The 14,932-nt window shown below is 42.5% G+C and overlaps 1 pseudogene; it reads left to right on the plus strand.

Annotated features, from left to right (window-relative positions):
- The first annotated feature begins 12,649 nt into the window (after positions 1-12,649).
- Positions 12,650-12,772, plus strand: LOC115030204 (annotated as a pseudogene).
- Positions 12,773-14,932: the final 2,160 nt, after the last annotated feature.

Here is a 14,932-nt window from a genome sequence, read left to right on the forward strand (position 1 = left end):
CTCCTCCTCCTCCTCCTCCTCCTCCTCCTCTTCTTCTTCTTCTTCTTCTTCTTCTTCTTCTTCTTCTTCTTCTTCTTCTTCATCTGATATCTAATTGCTTACTGATTAGAAAAGTTGTTAATTTGGGTGTATGAAAGGTAGAAAGTATCTAAGAATATTTGCAGATTGCTCTACAATCACAATATATAGCTGGAAAAATCTATTTTCTAGTAAAAATTGGAAAAAGTAAAAATAAAAGCAATACAAACAAACAACAGCACTTTCTTTCCTCCTTACCATTCTTGTACTCATGGGGATCTGTTAAATCTTGACTGTTGTAGTAAGTGATGCATTTTGACCATGGATATTCTAAGGGTAGATTGTCAAATCTGACAGCATATTAATGAAAATTATGGGCCAAATTGTCAAGTAAACACTATAATATTATAAATTAATCCACCTATGGGAAAAAGTGAGAGGTGAATATTATAGCATGTATTCTTTAGAGAAGAATATAACCTTGGAAATGTCCTTTTTTTTATCACTAAACCCCAAATGCTTGTTCTGTCTTCTAGGACAAGACAAATAGGTATAGCACTTTCAGTATCCAGACACCATATGGTTTGGAATGCAGGCTTTGGCTGTTAACTCTGAAAGTTGGTGTGATCATTGAATTGTCAAAGGCCTTCTAGTTAGATCTAGAATTATTGCTGAATGTGATAATGTGGACATTCACAAATTGACAAAGTGCTATTAAGGCTTCAGGGAAAGCTACATAGTGTCTGTTCCTTTAACTACCATATAAAAGGTGGTAGCAGCACGGGCATCAAGCAGCCAAGGTATCAAAGTTTTTGGGGAGAACAGAAAGCATCTCTTTTTAGATGCATTCAATGTTTCTCTGATGAGCACTTGACTCTTCCTTTACTTATTTGGTGCTTTTAAACTATTTCTTTGCTGTGGGACTTGTATGGCTTGAATACATCCAGGTCCCTTTGATCTTTGAACTATGGTTATTAGGTTGAAACTCCTTGTGCTAAAGCTATGAACATTTGGGTTCTCAGAGTATACAAAGTTATATACAAGAAAGTATACCAAACTGTATAAGAGGAATGGGAAGGCCTGGATATATGGACAGAGCAAATCAATGAGTGTGGTATAGGGAAAAAACATTTTCTATGATGAATTTCTTTTTGGTCGCATTTCTCCTGTAGCTATTTGCATGTTTGGCTTCTGTAGGAAGCCAACTCTAAGATGGCGCTGGTTACTGGTGTGCCATTGTCTTAAATAATACCACTGTGCAGGCATAAGCCCAAGTCTGGTGCCAACCCCTCCCAAGCAGGTACTAATTAGGTGACAGCGGTTCAACCTATCCCAGGAGGACATGAAGCCTTTCTCTGTTCTGGGGTGCATATAAGCAGACCTCCCTGGGTTCCCGGGGTCCCCGTAGCAGCATTGAGGCATTCCTGCAATAAAGGCTATTGAGAAGAATCCTACCGTGTTGTGTCTTCCTTGCCGGCTGAGGTGGGTACAACATCTGGTGGCCCATATATTGACCCGAGGACAATCTCGTGGATTCAGAACTCTTCAGCTACAGAATGGCGGCGCCGGTAAGTTTCCAGGATATTGGGACAATAAGGTTCCCTGGGTAAGAGAAGGGACTATGTTAACCTCAGTGTAGTGATCAATAGATCCTCGCTGTGTAGTTATGCTTTTTTCTCCCATTGACCCTTTGTGGGTAGGTCTGATACTTTTGGTCTTGTTTGTTCTGATATATGGACTCTGTTACTGTTTGAATTGTCATCGACCTGGAACTAAACCGCTATGGCTCATGGTCCGCACCTGCTTGGAAGATAAACTGTGTGTAGAGGCAGTCAAGACAGGTCAGAAAATCCTTACAGAGCAACAAGAGAGTATGTCGGAAGAGCAGAAGGGCTTAAAAGGAAAAAAGAAGAAGAAAGGAGAAAAAGAGAAAAGAGAAAAAAACAGACATAAAAAGGGGAGATGATAAAGACCAGGATATACCCAAAATGTATCCCTCTTTGAAAGCCTTGACATTAGGCATGTCAGATGATTCTGAGCTCAGTGAGGATGATAAGGCAGATCTTGAGGAAGAGGCTGCTCAATACGAGAGAGACAAGTATAATCCAGAATGGCCATGTGTCGCCAGCACGCGACATAAGAATACGCTGGTGGCTAAGAAGGTGGCTATTCCAACAGCCACACCATATAACCCTAACTATAAGGAAGAGATAAAGCCGAAAGGTGCGATTAAACCATGTACTTCCTTTTGTCCTGAGGTGTGGAAAGAACTAGGACTAACCTTCCCCGTGTTTCTGAGTGCTGATGTGCAACGATGCCACAAGCCAATTGATTTAAAAACCATTAAGCAATTGGCCGAGTCAGTATGCACCTACGGGGTCAGTGCAGCTTTCATAACTGCACAGGTTGAAGATATTGCCAGATATTGTCTCACCCCTGGGGATTGGGGAAGTTTAGCTCGAGCCTGCCTCTCGTCTGGTCAATACTTGGATTGGAAATCATATTTTTATGAATATGTTAATGCTCAGGCAGCAGTCAACTTAGCCTCAGGAGAGAATCCTCAAAGACACTAGGATGCAGACATGCTGTTAGGATTAGGGAGATTTGCATTAGATCAGACAAGATATCCAGAACCTGTCTATGCCCAAATCAATGAGATTGCCACAAGGGCGTGGAAAGCACTACCTAACAGAGGTGCCGTCTCTGGGAACCTCACCAAGGTTCTGCAAGGGCCTACAGAGCCTTTCTCAGACTTTGTGGCTCGCATGGTAGAGATAGCTACCAAAATATTTGGAGACCCAGATGCGGCCATGCCCCTTATTAAACAGCTAGTGTATGAACAATGTACCAAGGAGTGCAGGACGGCTATAACACAATACAAACATAAAGGCCTAGAGATTTGGATGGAAATATGTAGAGAGTTGGGAGGGCCACTGACTAACGCTGGTCTAGCAGCAGCTGTAGTTCAGCTAGGAAGAACCACCTCAGATGGCTGTTACAAGTGTGGCCAAATAGGACATTATCGTAGGCAGTGTCCTGAAAAAAAATAAAAGGGAAAATTATAATAAACCTAGGCAGCCTGGATTATGCCCAAAATGTAAGAAAGGAAATCATTGGGCAAATGAGTGTCGATCTGTGAAAGATGTGAATGGCCGACCCCTGCAGACAGGGTATGGTCGTGCATGGCCAAAAAACAGACAATGGGGCCCATGTCCCCAGGGTCCTCAAATATATGGGGCTCTTCAGAGAGACAGACAGGGAAAAGATCAGCAGAGACATTGGCCATCCCTTCGCCATCTGAGAGACTGCAGAGAGCCACTACAGGCTCCGCAGGACTGGACCTCCACTCCATCACCAGACTCATACTAACCCCTCAAATGGGAGTACAACCTATAGATACAGATTTTAAAGGACCCCTCCCAGAAGATACAGTTGGATTATTGTTAGGGCGCTCTTCCTGGGCGCTGAAAGGGCTACAGATTATGCCTGGGGTTATTGATCCCTATTATACAGGTGTAGTAAAGATATTGGTAGTCTCTCCTTGAGGGATCTCGGCTATTTCTCCTGGAAACAGAATCGCTCAGTTGATTCTTCTACCTAGCTTGAACAAATGTTTTCCAGCATGATAGAACCAGAAGGGATAAGGGCCTAGGATCTACGGGCTCCCGGTTTGCTTTCCTTTCAGTGGAACTAGGTAATTGGCCAATGCTAACATAATCCGTGGAAGGGCGATCATTTCTGGGGCTATTAGATACTGGAGCAGATCACAGTATCATTTCTACCCATTTCTGGCCATCCAAATGACCCACTGAAACATCATCTCAAAGCCTACGAGGTCTAGGCTATGAAAGAGCCCCCTAGTAAGGTCGAGAGAATTAACCTGGAGCGATTCGGAGGGAAGATCAGGAAAGTTTACTCCTTATATAGTAGATATTCCACTGATATTGTGTGGCAGAGATGTTCTAACAAACATGGATATGAGATTAACTAACGAGTATTCCCTACAAGCTAGAGATATGATGACAGGAATGGGATACGTTCCCGGAAAAGGGTTAGGGAAACACCTACAAGAATGTATTGATTCGATATCTACAAAAAATAAACAAGATAGAAAAGGGCTGGGTTTTTCATAGGGGCTGTTGGGGAAAGTATACCCATCACATGTAAAATAGAGGAACCTGTATGGGTTCCTCAATGGCCCCTATCCTCTGAGAAATTACTAGCTGCTACAGAATTGGTGAATGAACAGTTACAACTGGGACATATCAAGCCTTCTCAATCATCATGGAATACACCTAAAATTGTTATTAAGAAAAAAATCAGGCAAATGGTGGCTGTTACATTATCTAAGAGCCATTAATACTCAGATGCAAATAATGGGCCCAGTCCAGAGGGGTTTACCCTTACTTTCTAGCATACCCGCTGAGTGTCCTATTATCATTATTGATATTAAAGATTGTTTTTTCTCTATCCCTCTTGCTTCAAAAGATAGTGTACACTTTGCTTTTACTGTGCTCTCTATGAATAATGAGAAACCCAATAAACGCTATCAATGGGTGGTCCTACACCAAGGCATGGCCAATAGTCCTACTATGTGTCAATTCTACATAGGACAGGTTTTGCAACCTGTACGTGATCTGTTTCCCAAATTAAGAATAGTGCATTATATGGATGACATCCTCCTTTCAGCTAAGAATAAAGAGATCCTAGAAAAGGCCTATATTAAAGTAGTAAAGGAGCTTGAAAATAAACAATTGTTTATTGCACCTGAAAAGGTCTAAATGGGCCATGTTGGGGAATTTTGGGGAAACATAACATTCATTAGAAAGCTTATGTGTCATGCATGTCTACCAGGGGGAAACATTAAACTCTGTGCTAGATCATAGAGCCATTGACGCGAAAGCTGCCTACAACTTCTGTCCCCCCCTGAAGATGAAACTATGGATCCTGATGATGCTGGGAATGGTATCCCGGGTTGATTCGCTCAATTTATGGGCTGTTGCCAGATCCTGGCCAGTACCTATGCCAGTTCATAGTAAATCCACTGTTTTGCCAACCTTCTTTTCCACTTCCTGTTTGCGAGATGTTCCCTGCCTAGTACCCAATGGGGAAGGGCACTAACGTTATGCTGCCACTAATTTTTCCTTGTTGCATACTTTGTGTTTCTCTGTTGTGAATTCCTCCCTGCCCTGTTTTTGGCTATGCAGAGCCACAGTAGCTAATTGGCTTGATCCTATTAGGGATACACATTTGGCATCTGGCATTCTGTTAGCTAATCAAAGGATAGACTTGTTTCAGGGACAGGTTGAGGATTTATATTATATGATCCAGCTATCTTTTGTTTCCTCCCTTAGAGGTTTGTGTATTACCCCTCTGCAAGCTAACTTTTCACAGTCTTCTCGACAGAGCTGAGAAATTTCAAATTACCTGAAGGGAAGCTGGTCCCTGGAAGCTGAACAACTATCACACCGACTGCTGCTGCAAATAGCTGCTCTTAATAGCACTAGAATGGACCCTGTCACCCTCGGAGACTTCACCACTTGGATCACCAATGCTTTTTTCCTTTTATAAGGAGTGGGATGGCATTTTAGCCTGGGGATTGGTGGTCCTCCTGGGATGTGGATTCTGCCTTTGACTCATATGTTGCCTTAAGAGAGATCATGCCAGATACAAGGCTGTGGTATATCAGGCCATGATTGCTGTCGAAGATGGCACACCTCCCAATATTTGGCTGGACTCTGAAAAATTAAGAGTTTGCCCTAGGTCAATTGGCAGTTGTAGTCACACAGATCCACAGTATCCAGAGATGGGCAACTTTCCTTGTGCACAGACTAACCTAAGACATGGGGCCTGGAGGCTATAGGGCAACCCTATGACGGGTAAGGCTGTGACACTAGAGGATCAACCTAAGACAGGAGCCGTGGCCGATGGACAGATTTGCCCAAACCTAGTCCAGCATCATATTATTAAACAAAAAAGGGGGAGATGTAGGAAGCCAACTCTAAGATGGCACCAGTTTCTGGTGTGCCGTTGTCATAAACAATACCACTGAGAAGGTATAAGCCCAAGTCTGGCGCCAACCCCTCCCGAGCAGGTACATGCTAATTAGGTGACAGCGGTTTAACCTATCCCAGGAGGACACAAAGCCTTTCCATGTGTTGTAGTGCATATAAGCAGGCCTCCCTGGGTTCCTGGTGTCCCCATAGCAGCATCGAGGCGTTCCTGAAATAAAGGCTGTTGAGAAGAATCCGACTGTGTTGTGTCTTCCTTGCCAGCCGAGGTGGGTGCAACAGGCTTCTATATAACATTCATTAGAAAGCTTATGTGTCATGCATGTCTACCAGGGGGAAACATAACATTCATTAGAAAGCTTATGTGTCATGCATGTCTACCAGGGGGAAACATTAAACTCTGTGCTAGATCATAGACTATGTATTTGCCATTATTTCTCTACCAGAATTCAAGCCATGTTCAAGAACCTAGCTAAGCAATTTACACCCTGGTTATGAAGATTAAAGAATACAGATCTCAGTGATAGCAGGAATGGTCAGTGTGGCAGGTGTATGGTAGGATGTTGGAAGCATGATTTTCCCTCTCCAAAGTTGAAAAATAAAGATCGTATATTTAATATAAATATATTTAGTATATTTAGTACATATTTCACCAATGCTCCTTGTCAACTACGCTAAACCAGAACAAATTGTGTTGTGTAGTAATTCTTGGCACACCTTGCCTAATCAGAGAAGTAAAATTTACTTGTTTTCTTGGTAATTATATGAGGGTACTTTCTTCATAAGGCCTCCTCCATGAGCTGGACATGTTATCAATTTTACTATTCCTTAATTTAAAACTGCCTCTGGTCTGAGGCTGTTCCCTGAGTAGACTTTGGACACTGCACAGTCCTACAACACGCAGAGGAAGCTCGATTCCCAGACTCTAAGACTCCCAACATTATAGGTGAGGAGGTCACAACATCTGCCCCAACACCAGGAGTAACTGAGTCCAGCAAGATCCAGGGACACAGGAGCCCCCATCCAGCTAGTGGCACTGGTTCCCTCTGGTCTGAGGCAGTGCCCTGAGCAGACCTTGGGAGCTAGCTCTGTAATGAGTCCCACAACACCCAGAAGAAGCTTGAATCTCAGGTGCTCAAACATGCCTAGGATTGCAGGTACTCTAACACACCCAGGATCCCAGAATCCCAGGATCCCGGGATCCCAGGAGTGTGGTCACACCAGGATTTCAGGATGCCAGAGTCAGCTTAACTCTCAGGAGCTCTGACACACCCAGGATTTCAGGCTCACAGGATCCCAGAATCACAGCATCACAGATAAAGCTGGACTCTGAAGAGTTCTGACACAACCATTATCACAGGAGGGACAGCCTACAGTCAGAAACAGCAAGGGCAGGTAGAACTAGAGATAACCACATGGCAAGAGGCAAGAGTAAGAACACAAGCAACAGAAATCAAGGTTACTTGGCATCATCAGAATCCAATTCTCCCACCATAGTAAGTCCTGGATACACCATCATACTGGAAAAGCAGGAATGTGATCTACAATCACATCTCATGATGATGATGATAGAGGACTTTAAGAAGGACATAGTTAATTCCCTTAAAGAAATATAGGAGAACACAGGTAAACAGATAGAAACCCTTAAAGACGAAACACAAAAATCTGTGGGGCAATGGGCTATGCACAGATAGCCTGGTCTCCAATCAAGCTTAGTTCTTGAACCTAGGTGGGACCCAGTGGGTGGTAATTTCCATGTACATGGGACAGAAGGCATTTAATCATGTCTCTGAGTGCCAGCCCTGGGATCCTATTCTGTTCTCAGCTTCTCTGCCATATCCAGCTTGGGATGCTGAAAGCTGAGAACCTGGTACCTGGGGCTACCCCTTGTCCACCACCCACTGTGTGGGGTCAGTGGTTTAACACATCTGAGGCCTCATGGAAAGTGTGTGCAGTCCTCCCGCATCTGCCAGCCCAGATCACCAGAACTCTGCCAGGACTCAGGTTCTCTCCCACTCCAATCTTTCCCCAACAGCCGTGGCCCTGCAAGAATCCCTTAAGGAATTACAGGAAAACGCAAGCAAACAGGTAAAGTAATTGGACAAAACCACCCAGAATCTAAAACTGGAAATAGAAACAATAAAAAATCACAAAGGGAGATAATCCTAGAGATAGAAAACCTAGGAAAGAGATCAGGAATCATAGATGCAAGCATCACCATCAGAATAAAAAAAAATATAGAAGAGAGAATCTCAGGTGCAGAAGATACCATAAAAAACATTGACACAGCAGTCAAAGAAAATGCAAAAAGCAAAAGGCTCCTAACACACCATCCATGAAATCCAAAACACAATGAAAAGACCAAACCGAAAGATAATAGGTATGTAAGAGAACAAACATTCCCATCTTAAAAGTCCAGTAAGTATCTCTCTTTCTCTCTGATTCCCTTCCTACTTCCTTTCTTCCCTCCATCCTTTCCTGCCCCCCTCTCTTTATTTTCCCCTTTTAACTACACCATATTGCCTATGATATGATTACCTGTATTTATGCTCTATCACAATTCTAAATTCTGATTATGGTACTCTAACATGGTATTGTAGCTGTTTCCTCTACTAAACATCATTATGAAATATAATTAGCCCTATCTTACTTGCTCTCTGTGGAAGAGAAATATACTTGATTTCCTCTTTGTGCTGAGCTGTAGAATTAGGAGCCAAACTATAAAGCTTTAGAACTGGGTGTTTGAGGATGGACAGGCCCTGGGGACTCATTTTAAGGCTTTATAGTAAAGTGACTGAGACATGTTCTTTGCTTAGTATGCTTTTGATTCTTTTGTCTTTATAATGTGACTGGTTCTCACTTTTCTAGTAAATTAAAGTCTAACCAGAAAAAAAATTTTCACGGGCCTTGACCATTAAACAGGTATTAATTTGATATACCTGTGAGTACAAATGATTCGAAGCTATCTATTACTCTACAGCTTATGATAGAAAATTTAGACATTTGACTTACAAAATCTTAGGACTTGAATTTGGATTTATTGTTGCTGTTTATTTTTTTAAAGTTTATTTTTTTTGTGTATGAGTGTTTTGCCAGAATATATGTGTATGGGCACTACCTGCAGAAAGAGGGCATCGGATGCTCATGAACTGAAACTATGGGTCCTTGTGCATTGTCATGCTGGTACTGAGAACCAAATCCCAGTTATCAGTAGATAAGCAATTGCTCTTAATCACTGAGCCCCCCCCCATTTTTTTTTATTGTAAATTTGAAAATTTTGTCCTTTCCTTGCATTTTAGTTTGTCTTTGGAATATTTCAATTGATATAGGTTTATTTTTCAACTTTTAGTCATTTTTTAATTTTTGAAATTTTTTATTGCTATTATGTTGATAAAATTATAATATAAATTGATATTCCATCCTGTGCCATATATTTTCTGTAATAGTTTGTTTGAAAAACTATTGCTTAACAATAACCTCAAATTATATATTAATGTGGAGAATTTTGTATTTAACAAGTTCAACTTGAACAATTTATACTCCGTATAGGGGCACGAATTCTAAGCATTTGTTAATGAGAATTATATTGAAGTCAAACAAAAATATCTCATACATTCATCATAACTTTCCCTAAATGATCTCAGAATTACTAAAAGAATACTGGCTGTGATGGTTTGTATACCCTTGGACCAGGGAGTGGCATCATCTGAAGGTATGGCCTTGTTGCAATATGTGTGATCTGGTTGGAATGGGTGTGTCACTCTGGGTGTGGGTATAAAATCCACACCCTAGTTGCCTGTAAGTCAGTCTTCCACTGGCAGCCTTTGGATGAAGACATAGAACTCTCAGCTCCTCCTGCACCATGCCTGCCTGGATACTGCCATGCTCCCACCTTGATGATAATGGACTGAACCTCTGAACCTGTAAGCAATCCCCAATTAAATGTTTTTTATAAAACTTGCCTTGGTCATAGTGTCTCTTCACAGCAGTAAAACCTTAACTAAAACAGAAGTTGGTAAAGGGAGTGGGGTATTGCTGTGATAGGCCTGACCATGCTTTTATTTGAAAGAATGTGGATTTTTGGACTTTGGATTGGAACTCAGTGGAATGCTTTAAATGGGGCTTAATGGGTCATCCTAGTAGGAATATGGAAGACTTTGTTGCTGGGAGTAATTTTAACTGTGTTGACCTGGCCCAAGAGATTTCAAAAGAGAAGAATTTCAGTATGTGGCATAAAGACTACTTTTGTGGTATTTTGGTGAAGAATGTGGTTACATTTTGCCCTTGTCTGAAAAGTCTGCCTGAGGCTTATGTGAAAATACTTGGATTAATTGAATTAACTGCATTGACAAAGGAAGTTTCAAAAAAGCCCAGCAGAGACTCTTCTCTGGTTAAGTCTCACAAAGAGAAGTTTGAACAAGCATAGCAAGCTTAGAAAGGCAAAATATAAAATATATGGTCCGAGTATTAAAGGCTTTCCAGGAATTGAAATGGAGCAAAATCCTGTGTTCTAGGAGATAACAGATTAAGGGAGTGGGACCTTGGGGCAAGATCCTACCCAGCTAAATTAAATCCAGGTATAGTGACACACACCTTTAATCTCAGGAGACAGGCATGCTGATCTCTGCATTCAAGGTCAATGTACAGAGCAAGATCCAGAATAGCCAAGCTTGGGCAGTGAAGGATTTGGAAAACAGAAAGCCAGTGACTGTGTAATAATACAAGCAGGCCATGTTCTAGTTCCTGCAAGCAGCAGAACTCCGCAGCTTCAGCCATGTGACTCTGGCTCTAGAGTTAAGAATGGAAGGAACTACTGGGACAATTGAAGCTGGTCAGCTGGAGCTAAGAAATTAGCATGATTAAGAAGAGACCAGCATNACTGAGGTGAAATCTTATGGGAATTGTTTTCTGGGAGCACAAAGAAGCTGTGTTCCAGAGATAGCCAAGGTTGTACCTCTTGCTGCAGCTGTACTTGGTAATGTGTAAGAATCACCCAGGTGGTACTGGTTTTGAAAGCATGAAGGTGTCATGAACAACAGCTGAGGCTTGGCACTGTGAAAGGTCATGGAGGTCCAGGGAGAAGGTGTAGCCTCAGCTGCAGTTGATGGCCCAGGACTGAAGGGGTCATGCAAAGGAGGCAATTGGTGAAGCCTAGTTGAAGTGGAATACCCCAGTGTATTGGAGATGTTAGTACCATGGGATGATCACCAAGAACAGCAGCCATAGTGGAGTGGATCAATCTGAGATTAGAGTGCTACAGAGGGCAGAGTTGGAGAAGTGATGCCAGCCCTTAGGAGGAATCCAAAAGATCAAGTGGAATCCCAGACACTGAAACAAGAAGCTGTAACATTGAAATTGCCTTGGAGACTCAAAGATGTTAAAGATGCCAGAGCCATGGGANACATGCTNAGGAAANCTGCTAACAGGGAGTNGAACCANCCCAGGAGAAAGCAGTTTGTTGCAGTCAACAAAGATGAAAAAGGAGTGGAGATCTGAAGACCGCTTTGACATCAGCCATGGAGATGCAGAGTTTGGAGTTTGCCCAGCAGGTTTCCTGCCTTGCTTTGGGGATTACAGTTAATTAAGTTGAATGAATCTCAGAAGAGACCTTGAACTTTGGACTTTTAACATTGTTGCAACTGCTATAGACTATGAGGACTTTGAAAGNTGGACTAAATGCATTTTGCATTATGCTATGTTTAAGTATGGCCCCCATAGACTCATGTTTTTGAACAAGTCTATGGGGACCAGGGAGTGGAATGAGATGGTTTGTATATCCTTGGTCCAGGGAGTGGCATCATCTGAAAGTGTGGACTTGTTGGAATAGGTGTGACCTGGTTGGAATGGGTGTGTCTCTCTGGGTATGGGTATAAGATCCTCACCCTAGTTGCCTGNAAGTCAGTCTTCCACTAGCAGCCTTTGGATGAAGACATAGAGCTCTCAGCTCCTCCTTTGCCATGCCTGCCTGGATACTGCCATGCTCCCACCTTGATGATAATGGACTGAACCTCTGAACCTGTAAATGAGCCCCAATTAAATGTTGTTTTTTATAAGACTTGCCTTGGTCATGGTGTCTCTTCACAGCAGTAAAGCCCTAACTAATACACTGTCTAAGCATTTTATGATACAACTAAAACTATGTGTCTATAATTCTTAATGGTTTAAGGGAAGTAATACAAAACCAATATTATTCTAAAGTGATATGCACTGGGCCAGGCTACTACCAATGTATGTTGATGATAAAGAAAACATGTTAAGTCCCATGAAAATTAAAAATTCATATCACCAGCCAGTCATGGTGACACATGCTTGTCATTCCAGCACTTCTAAAGTCAAAGGAAAAAAAAACAGGAGTTTGAAGCAGATGTTTAAAAAATGATTGTACAATTAAAAAGAAATGACCTTGGCCCTGGTGTTCCCCTGTACTGAGGCATGTGGGGGGGGTATAGGGGACTTCTGAGATAGTATTTGAAATGTAAATGAAGAAAATACCTTATAAAATTTTAAAATATATATATATATATATAAATGTAAAAAAAAAAAAAAGAATGGTCTTACCTTACAAAACCATTTCTCCCCAAATTGTTCTCCATACCTAATTTTGTAAAAATAGCATCTTGCATGTTCCTAGAGGTGTTATGGCTGCTGTGTCACATACCCATCAATAGGCAGAGAGGAAAGAGGCTGTTGTCTATGTATGTATTCTGACCTAATGATTTCTAAATGATTAGTAGCCTAACATTTCCTTTAAAACATTAGCCTGAGACAACAACCATTATAGTGCTAGGATGCTTCTCAGGGAGCTAGCCTGAGACCACCATCAGTGCACTGCCAAGCAGACAAGGATGTGTTCTCAGGTGGGGAGTAAGCTGGAGACAAGAAGAACTCAGCCTGGAAACCTGGATCCTGGAGAGGAATGAGCCCAAGTCAGAAAACCCTTGCAAGGGGCCACTTAGGTGGCCTAGGTAAGGAGTGAGCCAGAAATGAACACGGAACTGGTGCCATGAGGTCCAGAGGAGGAGCTATATTGAGATGATATTGAGTCTGATGCTATGCAGGCCTGGTTGAACAGACTGACCGAGATGACCCCTGCTTGGGGACTATAATGTACAATCAGGGCATAACACTCCTGAGATTACACTAGACACTCAGAGACCTTGGGAACCCTAAGAGAAAGCAGTAAGTGGTGCAGAAATGACACAGAGAGAATCAATAGGATGTGAATTCAATGAAGAGAGGACGAACTGGAGACTAGACAGTAGTGAGGAAATGCCTGATGAGATTAGCTGATGATAGAACCTGGAAACATGATAGCACCTAGGATATGGGACCTGGCATGTGCTGCCACGAGGGCCAAGTCTTAATCTATGGCCCTGCAGCCTCAAGGGTCTGTCACCTTCAAAACTCAGCAGGCATCCATGGTTTGCATTGCTGCCCAAGGATATGTTGATGTCTGAATGCTATGCTTAATTGATCCACACCTCACCTTAGCATCATGGGAAAGCTGGCACTGGAGGCATGAGATCAGGAGAGGTGATCCAATTCCTAGTCAGCTGTAGTGCTCAGAAGATGTAGAGCTGCACATTGAAGGAGTTGGGGGTGAGCTGAGCACCCACCCATAGAATACAAGTGTGAGAGAGCTGGCCCTACCTCTCATCTCTCATGATGTAGTACTGGGAATGGCATGAAACCTTTCTTCCCCCTCACCCCTCATCACCTGGGGCAGGTAAAAATTGTTTCCCTGGGTTCACGAAAGCATTAGAGCTGGTGCTGTTCCTCACCTGCCGCAGCACTTGGGAGAGCAGGCCCTGTACCTCACCTGGGCAGCACAGAAGAACTGATCTGGATATGGGGGTTTCAGGTAAGCTGGTTCAAAGGGCATGTGTCTGAAAGAGATGGTTCTTGTCTGCTGTATAGTGGGAAAAAGACTACTCATCTATTTACCCTCACCACCAGCTGTAGTTGGGAGAGCTGGCCCTAACAGGGTCATGAAAGCAAAAGAGCTGTCCCTGCTTCTCACCCACTGTAGCAGTAAGATCAGGCTCTGCACCTCACCTGGGCAGCATAGTAGAGTTGGCCCTAGATGGGGTGGCTACAGGAAAGGAGGCGCAGAGGACATGAGCATGGGAAAGCTGGCCCTATCTCTTTTATGCTGGCTGATGGCACAGATGGAGAGATTCCCTCTTACCTTGCCTTTTCTCTCACCATCTGTGGGTGGACAAGCTGGCACTAATGGGTTCATGAGAGTTGGAGAACTGCCCATGTCCCTCACCAGCTGCAACACTCAGAAGAGCAAGACATCTCTTATATTCTATGTGGTGCTAGGCATTCACTAACAATGATTTGGAAAGGTCATATATAGGTTTATAGAAGAATAAAATACCCTAAAGTCTATCAACATCTCTGTTACGCAACAACCTCTCTATCTTTTCCTCATAGCTGATGATCTTGGATTAACCATTTGTGGGGGAATGAATGAAAAAAGCTCAGTGGGACAGAGGGTATGTAGCTTTAATTCAAATACAAGATAAGACACAGCTGAGTCAGTTTTGGGACTTTCAAGTAGTGTTGTTCTGGAGTTTGGTATGCATGTATTCATTATACTGACTGATCAGTGGATTAAATCTCTTGAGATAATATATGGTTAATTAGCACAATGAAATGGGTAAATTAATGGAGAATGTGGATTTGAATCTGACCTCAGCTGTGGTTTGTAGCAGCAATTCTTTGGTAGTGATGAAACTAAAAACTAAAATGAAAAAAAAAGAAAGAAAGAGAGGGAGGGAGGGAGGGAGGGAGGGAGGAAGGAAGGAAGGAATGAAGAAGGGAAAGAAAGAAAGAAAGAAAGAAAGAAAGAAAGAAAGAAAGAAAGAAAGAAAGAAAGAAAGAAGAAAGAAAGAAAG

This window comes from Mus caroli, chromosome X (assembly GCF_900094665.2).
Source record: "Mus caroli chromosome X, CAROLI_EIJ_v1.1, whole genome shotgun sequence".
In the NCBI taxonomy this organism is placed as follows: Eukaryota; Metazoa; Chordata; class Mammalia; order Rodentia; family Muridae; genus Mus; species Mus caroli.